The sequence below is a fragment of the Manis javanica genome, chromosome 17 (genome assembly GCF_040802235.1).
Source record: "Manis javanica isolate MJ-LG chromosome 17, MJ_LKY, whole genome shotgun sequence".
Classification (NCBI taxonomy): domain Eukaryota; kingdom Metazoa; phylum Chordata; class Mammalia; order Pholidota; family Manidae; genus Manis; species Manis javanica.
This window is the reverse complement of record NC_133172.1, coordinates 54,935,896-54,955,897: the sequence shown is the minus strand read 5'-3', so window position 1 is coordinate 54,955,897 and position 20,002 is coordinate 54,935,896.

Genomic DNA, 20,002 nt, shown 5'->3' with positions numbered 1-20,002 from the left:
AACAGAGGCATTTGGGTTGTGTTGCAGAATATAGAGTAATTTGTAAGGAGATAAGTATTAGTACTGCTGATGTGATGACATAATTTATAGTTTACACCTCCAAATTCTATTTTCCAAAATATTTCCTGTGGCAGTGGGTGAACTCTTAAGCTGGTCTCCCATGTTGACCTCTGAGCTACTCGAACTTTAGGTGAAAACTTTGAATTTTTCATTTATTGCAATGATAGTTGATTTGTGTTAGAAACATCTGAAACAGTACCTCTTTGTTCTACAAAATATACAGGAACCAAAAATTTGCTGGCAGTATAGTCAGCTTCATTAGACAGAATGAAACAACTGGCCTTAATGATGTATGCTACTTTTTTAGTTAAAAGTCCTGTCCTTTAAAAAAAAATTAAGAATATGTGAGAATTAGAATGACAGATTAAATATGTATTAATTTTACTGTACAAAAATGAGAGGGGACTATATTATTATCTCAGGTATTTGAGTATGTTTCAGGGGTATTTTAAATTTGCTATCAGGGAAATAAAGGTAAAAGTTAAAATTAGGATTTGTAAACTCAGAGAAGCTAAAATGCATGAAATTCCTTAATGCAAACCTGAGCATTTACATTTAATATTAATTCAGTGATTCCAGTACATTCACTGCAAATGGAGTTTCTCTTAATCATTTCAGGTGAGAAGTGGTGCTAGGTGACCCTGTTCCTCCTTGGCTAACCTTGCCCTGTACTCGTGGCTTCTCTTCTCTGGTTCACTAGGTGACAGGTCATTCTTCATGCTACTGTGACTTACACAAATACTTAATGAGATCCTTTTTCTTTTATTTTTTATTTTTTATTTTGCTATCATTAATGTACAATTACATGAACAACATTATGGTCACTAGACTCCCACTATTATCAAGTTCCCACCACATACCCATTACAGTCACTGTCCATCAGCATAGTAAGATGCTATAGAGTCACTACTTGTCTTCTCTGTACTATACTGTCTTCCCCATGTCCCCCCCTATACATTATACATGCTAATCATAATGACCCTTTTTCCCCCTTATCCCTCCCTTCCCACCCATCCTCCCCAGCCCCTTTCCCTTTGGTAACTCCTAGTCCATTCTTGGGTTCTGTGATTCTGCTGCTGTTTTGTTCCTTCAGTTTTTTTCTTTGTTCTTATATTCCACAGATGAGTGAAATCATTTGGTACTTGTCTTTCTCTGCCTGGCTTATTACACTGAGCATAATACCCTCTAGCTCCATCCATGTTGTTGCAAATGGTAAGATTTGTTTTCTTCTTATGGCTGAATAATATTCCATTATGCATATGTACCACATCTTCTTTATCCATTCATCTACTGATGGACAATTAGGTTGTTTCCATTTCTTGGCTATTGTAAATAGTGCTGCAATAAACATAGGGGTGCATATGTCTTTTTCAAACTGGGCTCTTGCATTCTTAGGGTAAATTCCTGAGAGTAGAATTCCTGGGTCAAATGCTATTTCTATTTTGAGTTTTCTGAGGAACCTCCATAATGCTTTCCACAATGGTTGAACTAATTTACATTCTCACCAGCAGTGTAGGAGGGTTTCCTTTTTCTCCACATCCTCACCCACATTTGTTGTTGTTTGTATTTTGGATGTTGGCCATCCTAACTGGTGTGAGGATATCTCATTGTGGTTTTATTTTGGATTTCTCTGATGATTAGTGATGTGGAGCATCTTTTCATGTGCCTGTTGGCCATCTGATTTTCTTCTTTGGAGAACTGTCTGTTCAGCTCCTCTGCCCATTTTTTAATTGGACATTTGCTTTTTGTTTGTTGAGGTGCATGAGCTCTTTATATAATTTGGATGTCAACCCCTTATCAAGTATGTCATTTATGAATATATTCTCCCATACTGTAGGATGTCTTTTTGTTCTCCTGATGGTGTCCTTTGCTGTACAGAAGCTTTTCAGCTTGATATAGTCCCACTTGTTCATTTTTGCTTTTGTTTCCCTTGCCTGGGGAGATATGTTCATGAAGAAGTTGCTCTGTTAATGTCCAAGAGATTTTTGCCTATGTTTTTTCTAAGAGTTTTATGGTTTCATGACTTACATTCAGGTCTTTGACCCATTTTGAGTTTACTTTTGTGTATGGAGTTAGGTAGGCAATAATCCAATTTTATTCTCTTGCATGTAGCTAGCTGTCCAGTTTTGCCAACACCAGTTGTTGAAGAGGCTGTCATTTCCCCATTGTATATCCATGGCTCCTTTATCATATATTAATTGACCATATATGCTTGGGGTTATATCTGGGCTCTGTATTCTGTTCCATTGATCTATGGGTCTGTTCTTGTGCCAGTACCAAATTGTCTTGATTACTGTGGCTTTGTAGTAGAGCTTGGAGTCAGGGAGGGTAATTCCCCCTGCTTTATTCTTCCTTCTCAGGATTACTTTGGCTATTTGGGGTCTTTTATGGTTCCACATGAATTTTTAGAACTATTTGCTCTAGTTCATTGAAGAATGCTGTTGGCATTTTGATAGGGATTGCATTGAATCTGTAGATTGCTTTAGGCAGGATGGCCATTTTGACAATATTAATTCTTCCTACCCATGATCATGGGATGTGTTTCCATTTACTGGTATCTTTAATTTCTCTCATGAATGTCTTGTAGTTTTCAGAGTATAGGTCTTTCACTTCCTTGCTTAGGTTTATTAGATCCTTTTTCTTTTAAAGTTGAAATCAAGGTGATAAGCTATAAAAGTGCAACTTTGAAAAATACCACAAATTCAAGTTTCAGAAGCTGCTGTTTCATAGGTACCCCTGCGAAGGACCATAGGTCATATTTTTAATGATGTATATTACTGTGAAGTGTTAGGCCTGCATTTATATTCCATCAAGATGCAGAATATTTGGTCACCATATTGTACAAGCATAATGTATTTCCGGTCACAATTGTATTTTATGGCAGCATCCCATTCCAATTTTGCATTTTCAGAAGATCCATTTTTCTCAGATGTTCCTTCTCTAAGCTACATAGCAGTAATTCATATAAAAATCATTCCCAGGCTGGTTTTGTTTTATACAATTCTATTGTCCTAGAATACTTTTGTATTCAGGATAAAATAATAGCAATTATAATGAAAGAATCTTGATCTGCAATCAGAAAGATTGTTAATTTCCTTTCTAAGTGACCCACTGATTTGAACCAGCAGTTCAAAACCTAAGTCTTGGGAAAAAATGTGCAAAATGGTTTTGGGTCTTTAAAAAGAAAACTATTTTAAAAAGAACAAACTGTGATTGATTGCACATTGATATAAACATGCACATGGGGCTAGTTCTGCCGTCCAGAGATGGAAAAATTCCTGTTGGAATCACAGAAAAATAGATGCATTTAAAGGGAGCCTGAGGCAGTGGATGCAAGAGGATTGAGGATTGGGGAAAGAGCCTGAATGAATTATTCGAATGTTATTAGAAGTGTGTGTCTGGGATGCCCTTTTGAGTAGTTTATTTTAAAGAAGTACAGCCTGTGGAATCTGAGTTTAAAGTCAGCAGGAATCAGTAGTGTGGCTCTGGCCTGGACCTCGCAGAGCTATGTGGGCTCAGAAATACGCCTGCATTCCTGGGAGTCCTGAAATAGGTGGGTGTTATTAGGTAAGAAGAGCACAGACCTGAGCAGCAAGACTGAGATCTAGTGCCACTCTGTCAGCAAGAGCTGGCTGGACTTGGGCAGGTCACTTCACCAATCTGGGCCTTATTTCCCTCTTAAAAATGAGAGGGGTCATTGCTATGTGGTCTCTAAGACAGCTTCCAATTCTGACATTGTGGGACCAGGTAGGGCTGACATTGACCTGGGAGGAATGGTTTTGTCAAGTGAGGTGTTCAAACAAAATCATAGGAAGATAGAATGTTAAGTAAATAACAATAGCAACAGAAATCTCCACGTGTCAAGGCCATCTGCAAACACCGTCCATTCATCTATTCATCAACAGATAGTCACTGGGCAGTCAGCATGCCGAGGACTGTGCTGGGTACGGGCCCTAGCTGGGTGGAGGCTGCACACAGTGGCTGCAGAGGTGAGAGCTGGACATGCGATTAGGTGGCTTGTTGTGAAAGGTTAGTGCAAGGTGCTCTCGGAGTTAGGAGGGATGTGGGAGCTGAGAGTAAGAGTAGGTGTTCCCCAAGGCGGGGTGGCCGTGGGTTGGTCATGAGGGTGTAGGCAAAGAAGATGTCTATGAAAGCCTAGAGGGGGAAGACACTGTGCTGAGGGCCAGGCACTCAGAACTAAGTTCATTGTGATGTAGGGAAGTGGTGAGAGATGAGAGCAGAAAGATAGACACGAGCAGATCTAAGACTTGGGGTTTGTCCCTGGGCTAGGGGAGGTGGTAGGTGTGTGGGGCAGGGACCTCGGCCCTGTGCTTGCCTCTCACTTCTGGCCCCTGGGGCACCCGGCATCTCTCCAGCCTCACTGTTGTTCCCTCCTGTGGGGGAGGGATGCCTGCCTTGGAGGGGTTTGCGTGAGGACGGGCAGCTGGAGCCAGGCAGGTGGAAGGGGTGGAGCCCAGCTGCCTGTTCCGCCCTGCGCTCTGGGGCCTGGAACAGAAGCCTTCAGGTTTGCAGCTCCCTGGAATCCCAACCTCAGTTCTACCAAAGTTAGGACCATACTTGGGGCATAGGAAGTGGGCTGGTGGATAAGCAGGAGTCCAGGAATCTAGAGCCCTCCATCTTGTTTTATTTTTAAAAGGAGCATATGGTAAGATGCCTGAAACATGTGTAAATGTGCTAAAGGGGAGCCAGAAAGATAATTTGAGGCTGTTCCGGGTTGAATTGTGCCTACCCCCAGTCCAGATGTTGAAATCTTAGCCTCCAGTACTTCACAACATGACCTTGTTTGGAAATTGGGTCATTGCGGATGTAAGTAAGTTAAGATGTGGCGACACTGGAGGAAGGTGGGCACCTACCCCAACGTAATTGACGTCTTTATAAAAAGTGGAAATTTGGGCACAGACACGCACATGGAGAATGCCATGTGAGATAGCAATGGTGCTTCCACATGCCAAGAAATGCCAGATTGCTGGCAAACCATGGAAAGGCTAGGAAAGAGACCTAGAACAGATCCCTCCCCTTAGCCTTCAAAATGAACCTACCTGCTAACACCTTGATCAGACTTCCAGCCTCCAAAAATGAGACTACATCATTTCACTTGTTTCAGCCACCCAGTTTGTGGTCCTTTGGTAAGACAGCCCTAACAAATGAATATAGGGGCAATTCACATAACTCAGAGGTTTACTGTTTTATGGGGTTATTTTTTGTCAAATTGCTTAAATGTACAATAAAAATATAAACATATGCCTCTGATGAGGGTGCTGAAGTGTTCTGGTTTTCCAGCTTTTATAAGAACATAAGATGGGATATTAATTTAATTCTTGGTGGGGGACCAATACTTGTATTGGTAGGATCAACGGGCACATAAATGTTAAATGTGAAATAAATATTAGCATGATTTTTGAGCTTGAAAATAGTGGTATCAGGGCTACTTCTTTGCACATTTAGAATTCATATTAGATAGATATAGATACGCCTGTTTATCCCTAGAGGAAACTACTAAGAAACCTTACTACCTACAAGTGATTTTGTTGATATTTTATTAAGTCTTTGGGAATATAATGGTGTGAAAATCAGCAGAACGAAAATTAAGTTTCCAGCTTTATTTTTGACTCATTAGTGACCTAAGGGCTCCCACTGAATTAATATGTTATACTCAGTTTCTCTAGATGCAAGCTAGAGATTTAAAATGACATGCTTTTTTTTTCTTTTGATTTTATCAAAAAGATCAAGGATGTCTTTTTTTCTTGATTGCAAAATGGTATCATTTTGTTTACACAGCATAATTCAAAAACAACATGTAGATATGGGGTGGTAGATGCCCAAAGAAGCAAAATGTGCCCGTATAACTTTGTGATAAATATCACAAACTAAGAGAAGTGAATCTAATTAGGCACTGCTGTGTGTTAAAGATGACATGTGTAATTATGACATGTTCCAAATAAGCTGGAATAATCACCCTTGAAATCATGAATGTAGAAGTAAATTCACTTATAAGATTGTTAAAATCAGATTAATTAGGGAGTATTTTACCTACAATAAAATGCACCAACAATATATACAATTCAATGAGTTTTGAAAAATGATATACCTATATAACCACTGCCAAAATCAAGACCCAGAATATTTCCATCACCCAAAAAAGTTCCTTTTTGTACCCTTACATCTTCCAGTTCTAAGAAATCACTGATGTGCTGTTACTATAGATTAATTTGGCTTCTTCTAGAATTTCATGTAAGTGGAATCGTATAGTATGAACTATTTTGTCTGGCTTCTTTCACTCAGCATGATGTTTTTGAGATTCATCCATTTTGCTGTGTATACCAGGAATTCCCATTTCATTATTGAGCCAATATTCCATGGTATAGACATGCCACATTTGTTTAGCAGTTCACCTATTGATAGAAATATTGGTCATTTCCAGTTATCCCACTTTATGTATAAAGATGTATGAACATTGTTGTATAAGCACTTTAATGTTTTCATTTCTCTTGAATGATACCTAAGAATGGAATGTTTTCAGTGTACCATTTTTAAACCTACTTCCCTACCTAGTTAAATTCAAATAAGTCTGTGAAAATTATTGATGACATGCTACCTGTCAATATATTAATATATATATAATATATATATGCAAAAATAAACAAGTGGGACTTGCAACATACCAAAAACCTTCTGCACAGCAAAGGAAGCCATCAGTAAAATGGAAAGGCAGCCTACTGAGTGGGAGAAGATATTTGCAAATGATATATTTGATAAGGGGCTAATATCTAAAATGTATAAAGAGCTCACACGACACTAAGAAAAAAATTAGCTAAAATAATCTGATTAAAAAATGGGCAGAGGACCTGAATAGACATTTTCACAAAGAAGACATAAAGATGGCCAACGGACACATGAGAAGGTGGTCAATGCCGCTACTCCTCAGGGAAATGCAGATTTAAACCACAGTGAGATGTCACCTCATACCAGTTAGGATGGCCAACATCCAAAAGACACCACAGTGAGACAGCCCCTCTCGCCAGCCAGAATGATTAATATCAACCAGACAAGAAGTAACACATGTTGGCAAAGATGCATTAGCTGATGAAAATCACATAGTTCTGGTAGAACTTTTGACTCCGATTGTTTATCCTCAGCCTGAATGCTGACACCTACCGCAGAGGCTGAACACCACAGCGAGGGGAAGGTATATAACTTCAATCTTACAGTTGACCTCAAATGGTGCCGTAGATTGAACAGTTTGCCTTGGGAGACTGACCAGCCCAGCACTTGGAGTTGGTACAAAGCTTTTTGTCTTTTCTTTTAAAAATTATCCCCAATTTTATCTTCTCTACACCAGGTGTTATTTTCCTGTTGCTCAGGTATTACTGATCTCTGCTAAACTGAGGGAACTTGGAAGATTCCAGGCCGGCACATGATTATATGAAAATAGACGATTCTGTCATTGCACACCCCTCTGGTCATAGCTCCTGCTGGAATAGGCATGGGCTAGCCCTTCGGGTCTTGGACTATGATTTGCCATAATTAGCCAACTTGGTTAAAGACAACAAATGTTAAATGTATCTTCAGCTAAGGTGAAAAACATTGACGGGATAGAGTCAAATTGTATTGAAAAAACAGGGAAGATTCCAGTTAGCTGAAAACAAATGCGTGTGTGGTAGGGAGAGGATGTGAAAGAATGAGAATGGTATGTGTGTTTGATTCATAGATTTGCTTTTTATTTTTTTCTATCACTTCACTTTTTGAATGCTATTGATTGTGATTCAGAAAATATAGATTTTTCTTTCCTTTCCAGAAATGACAGTAAAATAAGCAGCTGCCATAATGTATGTTTCATTAAGGTAAATGAGATTATTGATGTACGCTAAAGTAGCAAATCTCAAACTTTTGGTCTCAGGAAAAATTTATGGTTTTAAAAATTATTGAGGACCCTCAAAGAGTCTTTGGGGCTTATACAGTGTTGTTTATTATACTAGAAATTTGAACTAAGAAAATTAAAAAGTATATATATTCAGTAATTCATTTAAAATAATTAAATGAACCCATTGTTTGTAACATCAATTATATATCTTGTAAAAATAATTGTTTTTCAAAAATAAAAAAATAGAAAAATGTCAGCGTTTTAATTTTTGCAGATTGCTTTAATGACTAGTTTAATAGAAAATAGTTTGATTTCTATGCCTGCTTCTACACACAGTCTGTTGCGGTGTGTTTTGGCTGAAGTGTGTGAAGAAAATCTGACCTTGGAAAGATATGTATTTGGAAAGGATGGAGTATTTCAGTAGCCTTTCCAGATAATTGTGGACATTCTTTTTTAATACTATACCACACCAAAGCTTGACAAGTGGTAGTTTCTTGAGGGTTGCTTGTAATGTGGAATCTGAAAACACAATTAACTCTTTGTAGCTTGTTCCATTAAAACCCTTTGCGCTGTCTTACAAACTATCTTTTACTCATACACGTTTTTGTAACACCATACATCAGGCATCTTCGAAATCTGGGCCCATTTCATACAATACCAAAAAATCATGATTGTTAATGACATGACCATTCTCATCAAGAAGTCTTTAGTTTTTGCTAAGTTGTCAAGCCCATGGTATTAGACACGAGTTTTCTAAAGTTCTATTTTTTTGCTAGAGAGTTTAAATTTATCCTTGGTAACAGATACTGTTGTTTTCCTTAAAGTAACAGCTCACTTTATTCGTTTTCAAGAAAATATTGGCTAAACATTTATATTACTCACTTCTTTCAAGAAAAATGAGGTTTCATGAAAATGAAGCTACTTCACCGTGCAGTCACACAAGTGTTATTCTTTGGACAACCATCATATTTGGGCTTGCAACGTAAGTGCTTTATATGCAATTCCCATTTTGTCACAGAATTATAAAGAGTTGTGTACTCAAGGGTCAAAATTTAATAAAATGTAACTTCACTAAGTAAAATATATTGCCTCATCAGTGACATTCTTAAGTGAAGCTGGAGTTTTAAAAGCTTACTTCAAGTGTGTGGCATTGAAAAATTCCTATTGTTTGGTGCCCCCGCCTTGACTGGTGCTAAAACTCCAGAGGATTTACTTTTTTTTTTTTTTTTTTTATTGTCAGTGCCAATAACAACTTAGTGAAAAGTCAGGTAACATCTTTAGTGCAATAGTCTTACTCTCAGAACATCGTGGCAGGATCATGGGGATCCCTCAGACTGCAGTTTGGGAACTGCCACGCTGTAAACAAGGATGTCTGTGTGCCCTCACAGGCACTTCTCCTCTCTGTGGACTAGGGTGTTTTGCACAAAGTTGGGGGCCTAGTAAGTGGGGTTTTACAAACTCATCTGTTCTGTGGTTACACAGATTAAATGTGTGTCTGGCATCAGAGAGCAGTTGGGGTTCAGGACTGCAACAAAGTCGCATATGCCCCACCTGGAGGGAAAACAGCCACCTCTCCTTTCTGGCCCATGTGACCACACAGAAACCTAGTGCCAGGGTGGCCGCATCTGTGTTTCAAAAGACACCACGAATTTGTCTTCTCTGTAAAATTTTATGATTCTTAAAACATGCCTGATGATTAAGTATTTGAACTGAAAACATTAGCCAAGTACAAAGAAAACCCTACCTCACTCTGAATGTGGCCTGCAGTAAACCGCTATAGTACATGTGCCATGACTACTTGTTAAATAAGCGAGTCAAAGTAAGAGTGATAAACTGAAGGGCACGCGGTTCACAGCCTCTGTGCGGATCATGGTACTATTAGCTGGGATTAGGGCCACCGATTCCTCAGCTGTCCCAGGTGGAGGAGGAAGGCGCGCACAGTCACCAGGGCTGGGAAAAGGTACGTTCTTTTTGTCATTAGCTCAGGTTTTAGCTGTCTCGGGCATAGGACCCAATCATGTTAGTGCAACATAATAGAATGTTTCCTTGTGCATCAGGGTAGAAAAGCCCAACTCAAAATGTGAGAGATACTGAAGAGCAGCGAAGGGAATACTGATAGTTGGAGATGTAGCCACACATCTAGAATTTAAAGAATGCTGGGGATGACCTTTGTAATAAAGCTAGAAAAATTGAGTAATAATGCTCAATTCTTAGATTCACTGGATTTATCTACCTTAAATGACCGACTCACAAATAATCTATGATCTATTGACATTGCTCCAGGGCACACTATAGGCCAGTTTGGTATCAGGCAGTTCAATTGGTAGGATAGTCATAAAAACTAGCCATAAAAAGCAAAGTATTTGATACAAATACACTGATCATATTACAGGTTTTTTCATTAAATTCACATTCAGTAGTAAGCATTTTTTATGTTCAAATCACCATGTGAGATGTGTGGCAATTAAAAGTTGATGAAGATACAGACTTCTGCTGCTCAGTATTTATTCAGTGGTGAGTGAGAGTCAGAAATGCACTAGAGGTAATGGACGGTGCTAGATTTCATTCATCTGTAGTGTGTACAGAGCGCTTGTTCTTGGCTCCGTGCTCTTCTAGGCATTAGGGAAAAAGGAATGAACAAAACAGCAAACACCCCTGCCCTCAAGGCACTTACATCCTAGTGTCCTCTGAATAAAAAGAAAAGTAGCATAAAGCAGAGGAGAAGGTCAAAATGACTCCGCTGGAAGGATCAGAGTTTTTAAGCAGGTTGTGGCGTTTGGATTCCAACCCATGATACCGACAACTTTTATAGGTGGAAATGAGGATTTGCATGGGCGGTGGGGGCCTTCTGAGTGTCAGAACAACACTCATGAATATGCAAATCCAGGGCGTCTTCAGAGAATCAACTGTGTGGTTGAAGAATTAACTGCATTAGCTTCCCAAGCTATATCATGATACTATTTTTTATATAAAATCTAGAGCTATAGGTTGACTGTTAGTGAGTTTGCAATCTCAGAATTTCCAAATTAGAAATTATACCAACTATGACAGTGAAATTACAGCTGTGAATGCATTCCAGCCCAAGGTGGGAAAATACTGGCAACTCCATAACTATCAGTCGATAATGAAACTTAACAGAGAGTCAGTTTTGCTAAGATTTTGATTGGATAATAAAATATAAGTAATTTAGAACAACAAACATTTATATTTCTCATTCGTATTTCATTTTAGCGACTGCAACTTAGCTGTGCCTACGATCTGTTATGTCTTTAGCCAGCCAGGATCCAGGCTAAATAAACTGTCACTTTTTGGGACATTTTGTACTCATGGCCTAGGGAAAAAATATGGATGGGCAAAAGAGCAATGATTCTTAGGCCTTCTAATTGGATGCGGGTGCATGACTTCCATTACATTCCATTGGCTAATACAAGTCACATCACCAAGTCTGTCATTTATGGAGCAAAGAAATCTATTCCTACCACTAGGAGGCATTCTAAGTTACATGGCAAAATGGTCAGAGATAGACTAGTAACTAATTGGAAACAGTAATATTGCCTCTTGCAATCATTCTTACATTTGGTAATTATTCTCATATATACCCTTGAGATCTATGGTATGTAGGATATAGGGTGGACAGAACTGCTTACTTAAGTATAGTTTAGAAGCAAAATCCAAAAGTTCTGCACAATGATACAACCAAAAGAAATTTGTTGTGATTACTAGACCCAATTCCAAAGACACTTTTGTCCTAGAAATTTATATAATCAGCCAGTTAGATTTGCAGGCTGCAATTCATTCATGAATTCAGAGAAGTACAAAGCCCATGAAAGCTCCAGGTTCAAGATGTTCCTATTACTTGGTCAAATTCTCCTCACAGAGATGTGTCTTCAATACATTTTTATAGACTCAACCAAGAAGAATTTCTTATACTTGTCTGAGAGCACAAAATATGCACCTTTTCTGAGTGGGAAGCCTACAAGGCCATTCTCTGCACCAAACCTGAATAAAAATTGCTTTGGAGCATTTAAAAATCCAATACTGAAATTTATCTAGCGGTGCTAAGCACCGTATTCACTTCTCAAGAGCTCTCAGGTTTCTGTAGTCCAGGGCATGGAGGACAAATTCTCATTTTTTCTTCTTCACCGATGCAGAAGGGTCTGGATAGAGGCCCTGTTGTCATCCATGACTCCTCTCTTTAATCAGATGAAGCATTTACTGATACACCGGCCACATTTCAAAGTCTTGGGATTAACTGCTCCTATGACCCATCTCTTTTGATATTGAATTTTTAAATCCAATCATCAGTTTAAAGCAAGAAGTACCCATCTGGTCTTAAACTAGATGTTGCTCTTTCTTAGTTGCAATTCCTGAAAATGCCATTCCCAGCGTATTTGACCAAAAGAAAATCTGGGGGAAACCTAGTCATTTAACAAACAGATCTCTGTATTTATTTTGAAAGCTTTTCTGCAGAAAGAGACTGCACACATCTGCTGTGTAGCATCCTTTTGCGATTCTTACTTCCCAGAAACTCTTAAGAAACTCTTAGGGTCCCTCTGGTCATGTGTGATTCTTTTGGCAAAATATAATTTAAATAATTAGTGATGTTTGCTACCCCCTCCCCAACTTCCATCAAGTAAGGATTTGTAAGTTGTAATATTTCTCTATGATACAGTGTATTTTAATTAAATTCAGAATTCTGTGTAAGATTGAGCAAATTGTGTTCCATTTGAAGAATTAAAGAATTACTCAGGCTTGCCAGCATGATCTAAAATTCTAATTCTAAACTCTGCTATGAATGCCAGATGCACAGGATTCTTATTGTCCATCAAATACCACCTGGAAGTGTTTATCACAGCAGAAGGAGGAAGCTCCTAATATCTTTTTGGAGGGAGACTTTTATTAAAATTGGCTTCTTTTGATACTGTCCACATTTACAATAAGTGGAATCCATGAAAGGTCCTCAACTCTAATCAGAAATGCAGAACTGATTACAGTGTTTTCATGACCATATGAAAGATAAAACCCTCAAAAGATTTTGCTTGAATGATAAATCAACTCTTTACACACGAAAGAGGAACACAGAAGCAAGTAGAAATTTGGCAAAACAGCCTTATTTGTTACCAACTGACTCAAAAGAAGATAGTTCAAAGATATTTTCTCCTCTTGGTGGAATACCAGCTGATTTGGGCCAGGAAATCCTTTACTAGTCGAGGCAGAGAAGAGCACATTAGAGATCTTCAGCAACAACTACTTTTCCTGGCGTTCTCTTCTGTGTTTCAATAATAGTTAGAAACTGGTATCAGTGTTTCTTTGGATTAAAAAAATGGTGAATAGAATTATGTCTTGATCCTGGAAGGAAGTTTGATGATTTGTATCCTGTTGTGAACGTGGGGCCTACCCACCTGGAAGTGTTTATCGCAGCAGAAGGAGGAAGCTTCTAATATCTTTTGGAGGGAGACTTTTATTAAAATTGGCTTCTTTTGATACTGTCCACATTTACAATAAGTGGAATCCATGAAAGGTCCTCAACTCTAATCAGAAATGCAGAACTGATTACAGTGTTTTCATGACCATATGAAAGATAAAACCCACCCAATTCACATCTATAATTGATAACCCATCCCAGTAGAAAGGGGGCTTTTCCAGCTTTCCTTAAAATCTGTCCCTTAACATAGACTTGAAATTAGAGAAATCAAACAAACGAAGCCAACTTCTTCCTCCTTGTTTCCTTCTGTGATGGCATCAAAATAGCTGACGTCAGAATTGTGTCTGCTTCCTGAAACTGTCTCCTTCCCTTCCCTTCTTTCCTCCTTCATTCCCTCCCTTCTTTTTTTATTTTTAGAAATTAAAAAAAAAAATCTACCAAGTAGTAGGCAGTGTTCTAGCATTTGGAAAATGCCAGTGAACAGAACAGACCAAAAGCATTGCCCTCCTAGATAACGCATTCTGGTGGATGGAGATGAGGAAAAGGTTGCGCGTAGCAGCTGCAGTGTGCAGGTACTCAAACAGATCGGTTCATGGGCAGATGCTTGCTTAAAAGTGAATTTAGTGGCTGTCTTCTTGCCAGTTGGGTGTTGTATCTAGTTTGCCTTCTCTCCGTGTGCACCTTACTTATTTCTTCTTGTCTCATGGAAATAAAGAGCAATCCTTCATTATGCATTTTTGTTAAATTATTCAGCAAAGGCCGTGGGTAGGGGTGTCATAGTCGAGTCCTTACTCAATTCACTGGAATGTGCTTTTTTGTAAGATGACAGAAGACAGTGGAAGAGGTCATGGGATGTTCAAGCTTAGTACCTAAGAGGGTGAGTTTTATAGACGGACCTCCTAGATTTCAGTCTCTGTTCCTCTAAGCGGGATGCTCTTGGGCAGAGCAGCCAACCCCTTAGCCTTCACTGCTTCTGCTCTGAAATGTTACTGGTAGTATCTGTAACCTGGGGCTGAAGTGATGAGTAAAGAGTGTATGTAAAATACTTAGTACAATGACCCCACTTAGTAGCCCCTCAAGTACTGTGGGGGTTGTGGTTATTGATTGACACTGGCCATATTCCCTCCCTCCTTCCCTCTGTCCTTTCCTTCCTTCCTTCCTTGTCTTGAGAACCCTGGATCCTTTCTTACAATAGATGGCCATATCCATTTGTCATACAGTCAGGTTTCCTTTTTTTTTTTTTTTAAATAAATCTTTTGTTGTGGAAAAATTTGCAAATAGAATAGAGAAAGTTTCCATATACCCCCCACGCAATCTCTCTTAATGTTAGCGCTTGCCTTTCCCAGGACATCAAGACTAAGGAACCAATGTTGGCACATTACTAACTAAATTCTAGACTCTATTTGAATTTCACTGTTTTCCCACTAATGCCCTTTTTCCATCCCAAGATCCCAACCAGGATATCACATTATATTTAGGTGTGATGTCTACTTAGTCACCCTGGTTGGTGACAGTTTCTCTTGTTTTCCTTTTTTTTCATGACCTTGACCAAGTTTTGAAGAGTACTGGTCAGGCATTTTGTAGTATATCACTCAGTTTAGATTTCTTGTTTTTTTTTTTTATGATTAGTCTGGGGTTATGGATCTTTGGGAAAATATCACAGAGGTGAAGCTAGCAGTTAGCACATGATCACATGAATGATAACTGTAATGTTAACCTTGATCACTTAGTCAAGGTAATGCTTACCAGATTGTCACATTCCTTTTTTAACTTGTGGCATCATCTCACTTCATTGGGCTTATTTCTGGTCCCAACTCAAATTTATTAATGTCATTTTTTTTTTCTGCTCAAGCATAGTTTGTTAAATGCCAGGAAAATGCATGTTCTAGAAGAGGGGAGAATGTGATACTCCAGAGCAGGGTATGTGCACACATATCAGGCCATCTGGACAGAATTTAGTAAGAAGAATTTGGTAAACTTTAGGCTGGATTAAAATGTCTGCAAATATTAAATAGCATATTAAAAGTAAAGGTACTGGTCATACATCTTTAACCGCATCAATACTGGGGACAAATTTACTAGCTGACCCCGGGCCCCAATTCCTGCTGTGCCAGTCTAGGCACCCAGTGCTCAAAGATGGTTCTCTGCCAAGTGCTACGTCTCCATTTCTCGCTATATGTGCTGTTGAAAAACTGCCATGGAGACATGTGGACAATGATTTCAAGAGTAACTCAGGCTGTAGCAAGTGGATGGGGGGCCTGGTCAGCATCGTCTCATCTGCTGCCACTTCGTCATCCCTAACCTTTGGGCTAATGGATGCTTTGGGAGAAATGCTGAGCCTCTTGCTCTAACACAAAGATGCAACATCACTGTCTTTGAAGGTGGAAGAGAGGGAAATCATGAGCCAAGGAACATGGTCACCTGCAGAAGCTAAGGAAGATGAAGAAATGGATTCTCCCCTACAACCTCCAAAGGCACACACGCTGCCTACACCTTGATGTTAGCCCAGTGAGATTCATGTTGTGGTTCTAACCTCCAGAACTATAAGATGATGAATTTGTGTTGTTTTAATTCACCAAAGTTTTGGTAATTTGTTATAGCAGCACTGGGCAACTAATTCCATGGGTAATGATTGAGCTCAGTTATACTCCTCTCCCCTCTATACCCAGCAGACTAATGGAGTCATGTTGTTAGTTGTAGTTCCTTCTTCTGAATTTAGGGGCTTGATTTCTTTGTCTGCTTGCCTTTGTGTCTTGATGTCTTCCTTTCAAGTAATAGATTTCTTTTCTGCATTCCCCTCTACTTACCATTCTCTGCTTAAACATTACCTTTGGTTTGTTTTTAAAATTCTTTTCTTTTCTTCATGCGGGATATCAGTACACACAGTTGGGTCAGTTCAATTTACCATGTTTGTCAGTCAGGGAAACAGTATTGTTAATTGGTCTAAGTCTTTTTTGTTTTAATTCCTCTTTTTGACATCTTTACTCTAATTGCCAGTTCCATTCTTTCCTCCCTGTCTTATGTCCCCAACTCACATTATGTCTAATGTCCTTCTAATATGTACGTATTATGTTGTGTTGTTTGAAAAATATATATAAATTGATTTTAGTTTAGGTCTCATTCTGAATCTTGCTTTACTCAAAATTATGTGTCTGAGATCTCTCTGTATTAACAAATGTAGATTTATTTTATTGCTTTTACTGCTACGCTATTTTGCTTCGTGAATTTGGCAGATTTCCTTTCCCCATTTCACTTTCATGGACATTTAGTTTGTCTCCAACTTCTAGCTATTAGAAACAAGGGTGAAATGCACAGAGTTGTAAACATATATGTATTTTAACCTTGTCACCTGTCGCCACAGTGCCTCCCAGAGTATCTTACCAATTTAGCTTTCAGAGAACAGTGTGTGAGGGTATTTATTTCCTAAGTCTCAATAGTAGTGCTACTTAAAAACATGTCGTAGGAAATGTGGAATTTCAATATTTTCATTTCACTGATTACTACTGAGATTTCTAATATTTCTTTCTATGCTTATTTGCAACTTGTCTGTTTTTCTGTGAAATGTGTGTTCCCATTTTCTGCCCATCCTCCTCTACTGTGCTTTTTATTGTTGACCTTTAGGACACTTTTATGTAGTATAACCTTATTTTTTTATACATTTTTTGACAAATATCTTGCCAGGCAAGGCCTGCTATTTTAATTTGATTGTGTCTATGGCATTCTTCATTGTAACATATTGCTGATTTTAACATAGCCAAATATGAGTTTTTCCTTTTTCTATTTCAAGGGTTTCTTTTTTTCTTCAGACTTATTTAAGAAACCTGTTCTTACCCTAACATCATCCATTTTTTATCCTGTAGTGTCTTCCAATCTTGCAGTTTCTTTTCACTACAGGTTTAATCTAAACTTTCAACATGTGAAATACATTTTTACATATTGTTTGAAGAGGGATTCACTTTCCCAAAATGATGCATTTCCTTCTCTGCTCTACTTTTCACATGCTAAGTTGTCATAAGCAAGCCCTCCATTGATAAAAGTTCCATTTTTATGTTACATTGATGTACTGTTTTTTTATTCTGGTGCCAAATGCCCACTGTTTTTAATTGCTGTGAAATTGTGGGTTCTCTGTTTGTTTGAGTTCAATGTTTTTAACCTATTTTCAGAGTGTTACTCAGACAATCATTCTTCAGGGTCAAGTATACTAACAGTATGTGAAGTTCCCAAAAAACACAGTTGGATTTTGTTTGGAATTGCATTCAATTTTAGATTAACTGGGCTTTCTTAATTAACTCACATATCTATAGCATGGCATCTTTCCCACACAGACATGGAATATCTTTGCATTTATTAAGGTGCTGCTTATGTCCTTTAATAAAATTTCAGAATGTATATCATAACTGTTTTACACAATGCTCGTTGTTTTCTCAATATTTTTAAATGAATTTTGCTACTGTGATTTTTTAATTTTTTTTACTACATTTTGTCATTTTTTTTGGTTGATGGTGTTCAGGATGAACTCTGTGATCAGTGACAACGCCTTGCTTCTTTCGTAGGAAAAGACACCCGGACTTCAATGCTATGATGATGTCCCCAGTGAAATGCCATCTTTACTTTTGAAAAGCCTTGCATGTTGATTAGCCATCAAGAGTAACTGTATTCCAGTTGTTGTGCATCACTCCTGAAAGAAAATTAGCTGGCTGTTTTCCTTTTAAGGAAATAGTCTCAAGATATATTTTCATTTCTTCTAACTCTGTGCCCAAATGTAAATTGGGAAATTGCTGACTCTGGAAGAATTTTTACCATTAAGAAATGACAGGAGAGACTTTTGGTCATTGTATGGATTTTGAAAGTTTGTCAAAGTTCATCTATAGGACTACTTCCGTGAAATGAATTTTAGGAAAGAACATTTAGCACTGTTCTGATTTTCCATGAATTACTTAACTTTTCTCCTTCTCTGGTCAATTTTGAATGCTCATTTTAAAATCAAGAATATTGCCCATTGTAATCAAAATTTTAAATTGACATATGAAAAAGAAGTGTTCTATGTTTTGTCTGGACAGATAAAAGAAGCAAAACTAGATATTTCTGTGTATAAACAAAATGTGTGCAATTTTTTAATCAAATGTGCTGCATGTTTGTGCATGAAAAGTCATGTTTAAGCATTTTCATACAAAATGAAAAATGTATTTTATACAAAATGAAAAAATACCAAAAAAAAAAGAAGTGTTCTATTTGCCAGGACACATGGGATTTTTAAGCTGCTTTATTATTGATTCCAAATTTTTGTTGCCAGTGTGAGCTGTGAAAAATGCGCTCACTGGTCTGAACTTAGTCAAAGAGAACAGCGGAGCGAGACTTTAATGGCGGTTTTGCAAGATTGGGTGTCTGGTGGGCAGGCACGTTCTGGGGTTACAACAAGCAGTTTATTCCTTAGCACACGAGTCCCTCCCCTGGTTCCTCATTGGCTGAGTGCTACAGGGTTCACATTCTTTCCCAGAAATCACCTAAGCAAGTTATAGCTATATTAGGCTTTTTTTTTAATGTTTGTCTTAATTTTATTGACTGGTTTAAAACTTTCTCTGCATATTTTTGAAGTGACGCACAGTCTGCTCTTTCTTAATCTCCCTCCTCCTCCCAGCCAGAGGGACTCCTTGGTACTGACATGTAGGCTTCTTGTTAATACCCTTTTGTTTAAACGTTAATTCCTCTGGGAATAAATCACAGTTAGTTTTATCCTATTTCGGACAAAGCCAATAACATAGTCTTTATAATGTCAGTTCTTTAAAACTGTTGAGAATTCTTCTGCGATCTCTTCATGGTCATTTTTTAAAGATGTGTTTGGTAAATGTGCATTTCTGTTAATGCCAATTTTTAAGTTATGATACCCAAATGTTATTGTTATTTGTTTTTTTTTTTTGTCTGCATATTGCAAGAGTTTCTGGGAGGACTGTATTAGTATCTCATAAACTTATGGGTTTGCTTCTTCGTATATCCTTTGAATTTTTGCTTCACTTCTTTCAAGAATATAAAGTTATTCTGATGTATGTGACACTAAACTTGAGATCTCTCATGTAATACGAGGCAGGAAGAAACTTAATGAAAGAGGTTGGGGTGAGAAAATGATAAGTGTCATCACTGATTTATTATATGAGTATATATCATGCATTTTTGAGTTCATAAAAGGTGTAATAGAATTACCCTACCTTCTGAGCTACCATTTTGGGCTTAGAGGACAACATCAATGCTGAAAATGATTTCAAAATAATATAAAGCTGTATAACCAAAATATATAGTTATTTTGAGGGAAAATTTAGTATTGGATAACAGGAAAGGGGAAACATGATTCACATTTGTAGTCAGTAGTCTAGGCTTTGAGAGAATGGTAGGTTATGAAACACGACCTTGAAAAAGGTAAAGATCCTGGACTCGTGGAGAGCAGAGATGAGGTGGCCACAGACATGGGGAAAGAACAGAGGAAGGCGTGAAGCCAGAAGTGTGAGTTCGTTTAATTGATGCCCACATGGCTCAGCATCTAAGCAGAACCTCAATCCAAGAAACACAGCCCAGGAATCAAAGAGTTCATTGAAATTAAATTAATTTCTTTATTTTTTTTTTATACAAGTTTTGACCATTTA